A 9,212-nucleotide genomic window follows, 5' to 3' on the forward strand; every position below is an offset into this window, starting at 1 on the left:
ATACAGCTATACACCATACGGTACCCCACAGCAAGATTGCATCTCATACTGCGAAAGCTGTCCTTTGGGGACAATGCACCGTAGATACAATCGTGCTTGCCGCTGACCAGTGGTGATTGTTCAATCAAGAGTTCTCATCGGACCTGAGATTACAAAATGATTATGGGACCGAAGCTGCCAATAGCTTTGCTTTTCGGTTCTGCAGCACTACAGCGATTGCTGTGTGAACGGTTTGTTGCAATTTGTGTTTAGATTGCAGAATCAGGAGTTGTCTGCCATTCATCATAGTTTGACAGTTTATGCTGCCAGATTATAGTTTTGGTTTTGTTCCCGTCCTTTCTTGCTTTGACAGATTTGAAACACATATGTTGTGTGATGTACATTCATTTGAACCAGGTTCAACCCGACATCCCTATTGGGGCCTATAGAAGCAGAATGATGTAAAGTGTCAGGTACAAGACAGCCAGCATACAGTAAATGTAAAAGCAAAACAAGCAGGTTCCTTCTAAATGCATCCTGTAGAATGTATCATCTGCAAACAATAGAGCGCCGAAGTCCTGACGTCACTCACTCATCCCCAGGTTCTGCCTGGTTCACGGAAGTAATTTCTCTATGGAGAATAACATGGGGTCATCTTAAAATAGTTTCATATAAGCATTGTGGTCCAAAATAAACAAGCTGTCTCTGCGTTATTGTCAGGGAGGTACGTGTCTCTGTATCGTTTGCGACAGTCAGTCACTCATATATGTTTCTATAGAGCGTCGCAGTCCCGCCCCCTACCATGGACCAGGAAATGAAACCCAATGCATTTTTCCCATAGACATTTCTTAAAGTATTTATTTAAAGACGGTTACGCCGCGGACAAAGCCAACTCGAGTCGTGACAACTCATGACAACACAAACAATATTTTGGACCAAACAAATAATTACAAAGAAGAAAAACAACAAAAAAAGTGTTGTAACCTGCCGTTTTTTTCTTCTTTCTAATTATTTGTTCGGCCCAAAAAATTGTGTTTGTTGTCATGATTTGTCACGACTCGAGTTGGCTTTGTCCGCGGCGTAAACGTCTTTAAATAAATACTTTCTGAAATGTCTATGAGGAAAATGAACGGAGAATCATTTCCTGGTCCAGGGTAGGAGGCGGGACTGCGACGCTCTATAGAGAGTAATGCACAGGCATGGTTTTCCCATCAGGACACGCCCCCCTCATCTAGACTGAGTGGCAAAACAATCCCAGTTAACCAGTAACCAGGCTTTGCTTTATTAATCATTGAAGCAGTACCAATAGCTGCACTGTTCCTACACTAAAGGTGGTTGCACACTGGACGCGTTTTTTGGAAAACAGATGGAGAAACGCCGCTAAAAATCAGAAAAACGCGCTCTGTGTGCAGGGACCTTTATGGGAGGAAAGTCAGAAATTGCAACTTCTGTTCCATTTTCAGCCACCAGAAGGTGCAAAGAATGTTCTTATACAAAGACAATTGAGAACTGAGAAGTTTTAAATGAAGTGTGTGCTGGTTTAGCCTGTTGTACTGTACAACTCCTGGTAAAGAGTAGGCTTGCTGAAATACTAGTGGAGGGTGATTGGAGGAAAATTGCATCAGCAACTATATTGCTAGAGCATAATCAGAAGATTCAGGTTTAGCCTTTAATTCAGGTTTAGCCTTTTGCAACAAAAATGATGAGAGAGAAACCCATTTCCATTTCAAACTAAATCGACAGAAATAAAACACACTTTAAACAACACAAATGACACGGAGCAACTCTGAGAAATAAATAAAATAATTCCAAATCTAACCTTGATTTTGAAGCTCTTACAACACAAAATAAAGGTACAACCAAAACCGTAATATTCATTACTCTAATCTAATCCAACAGAATTAGATTAACTTGATACAAAATAAAACTTGATGCAAAAAATCTGGCTTCCGTGACGTGACCCAGTGCTTTCACATAACAAAATGACCAGAGGACTCAAAACACACAAACTACAGCAGACAGGGCAGTGTGCAGCTGTGTGTGGACAGCATTACTGCAAAATGCTGCCAGGGAACACAGGTGTTTGAAGGCTTTATGTAGGCTAGTAAACCAATCACTGGAAGCAGTGGTGATTGGCAGCCAGCAATCAGGAAACGGTCAGCACCTGGAAGTGAACACTCACACACGCACGCACGCAATCATGCACCATATGGCACGCACGCATGCACGCACACACTCACACGCACACACGCACACCCACACACACACACACACACACACACACACAGTCACACACACACACACACACACACAACCTCTATGCACACACCTAACATTATAGTAGAGGTATCACAACTTCTACTGCAGTAGAATGTTGACATAGTCAACATTCTGTTTCGATGATTAGCAACCTGACTGTGACCTTTTGTGTTCTTTCAGGATTACAGAACAATGCCAGAAATTGGGTCTTGAGTGTAATCATCAATACAATAATAAGACAGAACAGAAGTCATGTTGAATGGCCTGCAGAGACAAACCCTCACCTTTATACTGTAGGTCTCTCCTGGCTCTGCTAAAACATCTATAAAGCATCTAGTGCTTATGTGTGTGTGTGTGTGTGTGTGTGTGTGTGTGTGTGTGTGTGTGTGTGTGTGTGTGTGTGTGTGTGTGTGTGTGTGTGTGTGTGTGTGTGTGTGTGTGTGTGTGTGTGCGTGCGTGCGTGCGTGCGTGCGTGCGTGCGTGGCATGCTTTTGTTTGTGTGTGATCATGATTGATTGAAATATTTAACAGATTGCAGAATGGGTACAGTTCAAGGAAGGTACAGGTCTGACTGTACTGCCAAGAGGGTAAAACCAGAAAAAGCACTAAAGACTTGTTTACATCATATGTTGTGGATATAGTGTGCATAAAAATCAGTGTATGTGTGTCCATGCGTATATGTGTGTACAGTGTGTGAGACATTGTTTAAACCTATAGTTATTGGGACGGAAAATAATGGAGGGGGGGGGTGGAGGATAGGCTGGTACCGGAGAGCCACTTCAGAGAGAGAGAGAGGGAGAGCGAGAGGGGGGGGGGGTCTGCCCCTTCATTATTTCAGTAGATCGTTGAGACAGTGAAGAGGGGATTAATATGTCTCAGGGCCTGAGAGGGCCATCAGCACACAGCAGCAGTCCCACGTCACGTCTGTGGGTTTTCCTAACTTAGACACTCTCATATAGGCCACATTCAGATGACATTACCCTGGCCTAAACCCTGCCAGTGAGCTATCATCTGTGTGTGGACAGCATTACTGCAAAAATGATGCCAGAGAACACAGGTGTTTGAAGGCTTTATGTATATGTGTACAGTGTGTGAGACATTGTTTAAAGCTATAGTTATTGGGACGGAAAATAATGGAGGGGGGGTGGAGGATAGGCTGGTACCGGAGAGCCACTTCAGAGAGAGAGGGAGAGCGGGGGGGGGGGGGGGGGGGGTATGGGGGGGCTAAGCCATGAATCTTGTGTGTTGCTTTTAAAAAGGTATGTTTAACCCTGGGATCATGTTTTGCGAAGCATTCTTGAAGGTCTAACATGCTGTTTATGTATATTTTACTATAAAGAGCAGTTGTTCATTCTTAATCGTGGCTTATTGATCAAATGGCATCATGTTGCCTCTACTCTAAATAATAAATGAGGAAATGTAGTGCATGCAGGCTACTAATGAAATAGAAGAACCATTGATTGAAATATGAATTGTCCTATAATATGACCCTTGCATGTCTGCAGCATTGATTGGTCTGGTGTAACTATTTGTTATAGAATCTGACCTCTCGTTCATAAAAAATCACACCCGTGTGAAGTGAGTGGTGCAACTCCGTGTGGGGGTTCCCGGGGGGGGGGGAGTTCCAGACCCACAGGAACGCACCCAGGGTGCCGGCCCGGTTCCGGCGAGCCGCCCCGCGTCCGAAACGGTTGAGAAATGACAGAGTTACCGTGTGGCGGTCCCTCTACTGTACCCTCTACTGTATTGTACTGTACTGTCACTGTACTGGCACACCCGAAAGCATCATATATACAGTTAATACGTGCGTGTTTTCATGCTCATACCCAGACACCCACCCAGCCAGCTATACCCACACACATAGCTCCGTAGTTGCACCACTCAAAAATTCAGCTATAGTCAAGCGTTCAACAACTCATTATGTATAATGGCAGACTGGCAGAGAGAATGAAAATTAATAACCTATTGAATACTTAAAGCTTGAGATGTAGATGTTATTTTACTTCCAGAGGGCGTGTCCTCACTGAAAGCATTTTCAAATCTGGAAAGGAAGGAGTTCCGCAATTTCTGCTTAATGTCTTTACCCATGAATGCATAGAGAAACGGGCAGTGGCGTGCACAGATAGACACTAGGGGGTGCTAGAGCACCCCCTGCCCTTTTGGCAATGTGCCCTTTTGGAAAAAAAAACAAAAAAACTTTTTTTCTTTTTTTTTCAAAAATAGCAGACCTACAAGCTCGTAGCGCGCCACTCGTGAGCTTGTAGATCTGCTATTTTTCAATAGCTAAAGCATAACATAATGCTAACACCAAAAGGGGTTCCCGCCCAAAATGGGTTAAGGCAACCGGCCGGTTCCACGCGCTGAACAAGGTGCCCTTTTTTAACTTGAGCACTGCCCCTCTAAATGTCTGTGCACGCCACTGGAAACGGGTTCATACAACTGTTTGCACTTGCGAGAGCCGCTGATGTTATTGATACAACTTGTGTTATGTTGTTACTAATACTGCTGTAAATGTCTAGTAAATTGAAGATGTGGTAGGGAAGCCAAGAGATGACAAATGTGACTATCAGGGCAGTCATGACTTTGAAGGGCTTAGTGGACCTGGTCATCTTCTTGTTCATTAGCCTTACAATGATAATAGTATAACACACAGTTATGATTACAAGTGGAAGTACAAAGCCTAGAACAAAGCGAATGACAGGAATAAGTATTTCGCTGCTGGGTAGAATTTCAAAGTTGTTGTAACATTGAATAACCTCCTTATTGTCAGATGTAATATTAGAGACAGATGTATCACGAATCACTACGGCAGGAATGCTCATCAGCATAGAAAAGACCCAGGCAACAACAACTGCAACTCCTGCCTTTTTCAACGTACGATTGTTTTGGGCCCAAACTGCGTGTATAACAGCCACACAACGGTCAACACTGATAAGTACCATTAGGAAAATGCTGATGAACATGTTCAGGACCTAAACAAAGGAAGTGAACTTGCACATGAAACCACTTCTTCTTTTCCATCTTGAAGCCAATAACCCACATGACCACGCCGTTCCCCAAAATCCCTAGCAGGAAGATGATCACATTTATCACTACCAGGATGACACACCATGCTTGGTCAATGCACAATGGTGAAGGTTTGTTTAAATTGTCTGGTTCTTCAGTCAGTTCAGTCAGGTAGTCATAATTTAAATCACTGTAGGCTGATGGCGGTGGCACAGATGTCATGGTAGGTAATGGTGAAGGCACAGATGTCTCCTACGGGAAAGAAAATGTGTTCAAAAGTCAACATTTTGTCATACCACAATGGTGCATGCATGTGTAGGCTTAGGCTATCAGTTGCACATTTTGAGCTGCAGAAAAAAAAGGCTCTTTACGCTATGGTTTCCCTCATTGTAGTCCTATTTATAGTAATATGTAAACTACATTACAGACTCTTTATTAGCCACAATAAAAACAGCATAGATACCGAAAATGTTTTATTGTAAATATGCATTTAGCAATGCAAATGCATTAAAGCAATAGTAATCACAAGGTACAGTGAATATATTTTATAGTACTGCAATAATACAGTGTATATATATATCTCTCTCTTGATGGAATATAAATCAGACAGATCCATCATAATCACGTCTATAGAGAAAGATGTGTAGATGTGTATAAAAAAATCACACCCGTGTGAACTGAGTGGTGCAAGGTCTTATATAGCCTGATCAGCTGTGGTCTGACGTAATGTCAGTAACCATGCTTATTCTTTTGAGGGACAGGTACACAGACACACACACACACACACACACACACGGGTACTAACAAAGCCAGTTGTTGGAGTGGTTTGCACCACTCAACAAAAAAATAAATATAAATAAAAGATGCTTTAATATGTTGCTAATTGCTATAGGAGGCCTACTACTATCAAGTCCATTACCATGGATATATAAAAATAGTTTAACTGGCCTATAGCTATAGCCAGGCCTTGTCGCCTACCATCTATAGCTAGGCTAGCTGTCATTTACTGTAAGTTATGCTCCGTTTTAAATTTACATTCCAGAACACTGTTCATTGTTGTTGCTGTGGGCTACTGTTCAGTCACTATATGCATAGTCGTACAGGAACATCAGACTCTAGAGTCTCCTCTCCATCCTTCAGCAGCATCCCGCATCCATTCACCTCTTCGCCCTCTCTCTCTCTCTCCCTCTCTGTCCCTCTCTCTCTCTCTCTCTCTCTCTCTCGTATTTGTGCAGCGGAGGAGGAGACAGACACAGACTGCTGCTCACAGCGACGACGGCGGACACAAACACACACGCGCGCGCACATACACACAAAACACACAGACACAGTCACACACACACACACAGGGAACCTGAGGCACACGTCCCACGCCAGACAGACAGACAGACATATACAGAAGGAACTTTGATTTGATGCCAAGCAAGCAAGCATGGTGAAAACGACGATAAGGGGGAGCCACGTTTCTTAGATAGCCTATGCATCCCTGCTAAAGAGATATGATGTCCTTGGACTCTGCTGCTGCTCAATGAAGAATTCTTTCTCGTGTCTTATTCTCTCCCCAATTGCTGGTGTGTGTGGTGGTGCCGCTGCTTCATTGTGCCTGCTGTATAGCCTACTTGGGTCACCCGAATGAATGCATGTGAAGGTAGCCTGAGTCAGTGAGCGCATTGTTTCCACCAAGCTTCGCTGCATGGGATTTCCAGTCGTGTCGCCTGCCGTGATGATGTCTGCAATATTTCGCTCTTTGTTTCTGGGTGAGTTCATTTGATTCATTACACAAATCAAATCACTGAAAGAATGATGTGTCTATTGTCATTGAAGATGCGGCCAGGAAAACGTTATTGTGTTTTGTTTGTCTGTCTGTCCAGGCTCAATTATTTGTAGTTTATTTTTAAGGTGTGTGTGTGTGTGTATATAGCCTATTGATATTTTTGTATTTTATTTGTGGCTATATCATGACAAAAAGCTGTCCGAATTTCATCTTCTCTTGCACAGCGACCCGCAGACTTATCCTCTTTTTGTGTACATACAAATGCTAAAATGAAGAAATTGCCGTGCGAAGGTATACAGCCTATTTGAATAATGAATAAGTCAGACATCATTTTCAAGAACGAGACTGCGCTAATTATAGCTCGTAGCCACGGTAGCCTATATTGAGACACATTTTAATGATAAAAGTTCAGTTAATTAAAGAAGGGCTCCTCCCTTTAAAATCCTCGTTCGGCGTGGTTTTTGTCCATGCTAAATGTGTAATTATTTACACATGCAGGCAGCCTGAGCCTATAGCTTATAATTCATTATAATAAACTTTTTCACATACGCTTCCAAAAAAAGCCTACACATCCTTAATTGGCCTATATCCTAATAATTCCATAACATAAAATAAATCTCGTGTTGCATGTTGTGGCTCAACACAAAGCCTTGTCAGTCAACTTCACGTTTTTTTTTGGCACCGGGGACGGGTTACGCCAATGTTTACGTTTGGATCACGGATTGGCTCTTTAATTATGCCTGAAAAGAAAATTGAAAACATATGTTTCTGTTTCTATGAAGACCCCAACCGCCAGCACTTCGCTTAGTTGCAATTGGGGGAAAAAAAGAATGTTTGAATCATGCTGTCAAACAACCTTCCTTTGTCTACAACGACAGATTGCATGCAACTGCTGCTTCGCCGCAAGTGCGAATCCTAAATTTGTTCTGTCACCGTTGGGCGTGGGGAGGAGTTGGTCTTGTTAATAGAGCGAGCTTGATGAAAGAGAGGTAGATGAAAGTCAGTCACTCAGAGGTGTAATGTAAGCATCCAAACACTATAGCGACTAGCGAGCACATCTGCGTTGGTTTGTCTCCGACACTCTCTGAGCACTGTGATTTGGAGTGATGGTAACAGCCCTACTAAACAACTGATCACCACTTGTGCCTTGTACGTGTGTGTTTTGTTTTTGCAGTGCTTTTTGTATGTCAAATTGCTAATTAAAGTGCTAATCAGTAGTAGGCTGTGCCACAGGGCTAGCTATTAGGCCAATAGAAAAGACATTTGACTTATTGTGGTGTCATGTTAGGTTGAAGGTCAGACACTGATCAACAACGCATCAGGAAAATCAATTGTTGTTGCGCAACACGCTGTGATATGATCTGCCTGTGTTCTCAGGCAGTGCATTGGTTTGACATTTTTCTCACACAGCTAGTAGATTCATGCTGCACACACTGAGCAAAAGATGATGGTCACATGAGTCCATGACTGACGGAGACTATATACAGTATAGTGGCCTTGTCAGGCAGGTCATACTTCTGTGTCATTTTTAGATTTGGCCATTTGTCCATTTTGTGTTTGGTGAAGTCAAATCAATTTAGCTTCCTTATCAGTGGTTTACTGTTGATATTAATATATTATTATTGATTATACTGATAATGACGATGACAATGGTGGTGATGCTGATGAAAGAATGCTGTTGATATTTCTCCCATAGGCCTATAGGGTAAAATCCCAAATTCCCTATAGTGATAATTTTAGTAGAGTGTAAACATGGGGAGGGGGGGATGGTTCCATTTTGGTTTCTACACTACACACACAGTTAAATTAACAGTGAGGATTGTATGTGTAGGCCTACTACACAGCACATTTCTCTCTAATTACCTAATGTCAGGAGTAATACACAATGATGCATTTATTTTTGAATAGCTCCCGTTCTAAAAAGCAGTTTACAAAGTGCTTCACACAGCACATTATGGCAAAAAGAAGTGAAATGCCACAATTAACTAAAATGAAGTAACAAAAGGAGTAGTTGTTTGATAAATTGAGCCACTGTTTGGCAGTAGGGGCTCAATCCACGCTTCATTAAGGTACAGTACTCATTGTTGATAATGGCATTTTTCCCAAATTAAACCTTAATCCACACCCAAATGGAATTGGCTTTTCTCTAAATAGCCTTCATGTAGCCCCCCCCCCCCCCCCCCCCCCCTCCTGA

General features: G+C 42.5%; 1 pseudogene across 1 annotated transcript; it reads right to left on the reverse strand.

Annotated features, from left to right (window-relative positions):
• Positions 1 to 4,637: 4,637 nt before the first annotated feature.
• LOC306932170 (chemerin-like receptor 1) lies at positions 4,638 to 5,237 on the reverse strand (annotated as a pseudogene). Its single transcript has one exon. The product of its transcript is annotated as a chemerin-like receptor 1 (transcript).
• Between the last annotated feature and the right edge of the window lie 3,975 nt (positions 5,238 to 9,212).

Source organism: Electrona antarctica, assembly GCF_951216825.1.
Source record: "Electrona antarctica genome assembly, chromosome: 11".
NCBI lineage: Eukaryota > Metazoa > Chordata > Actinopteri > Myctophiformes > Myctophidae > Electrona > Electrona antarctica.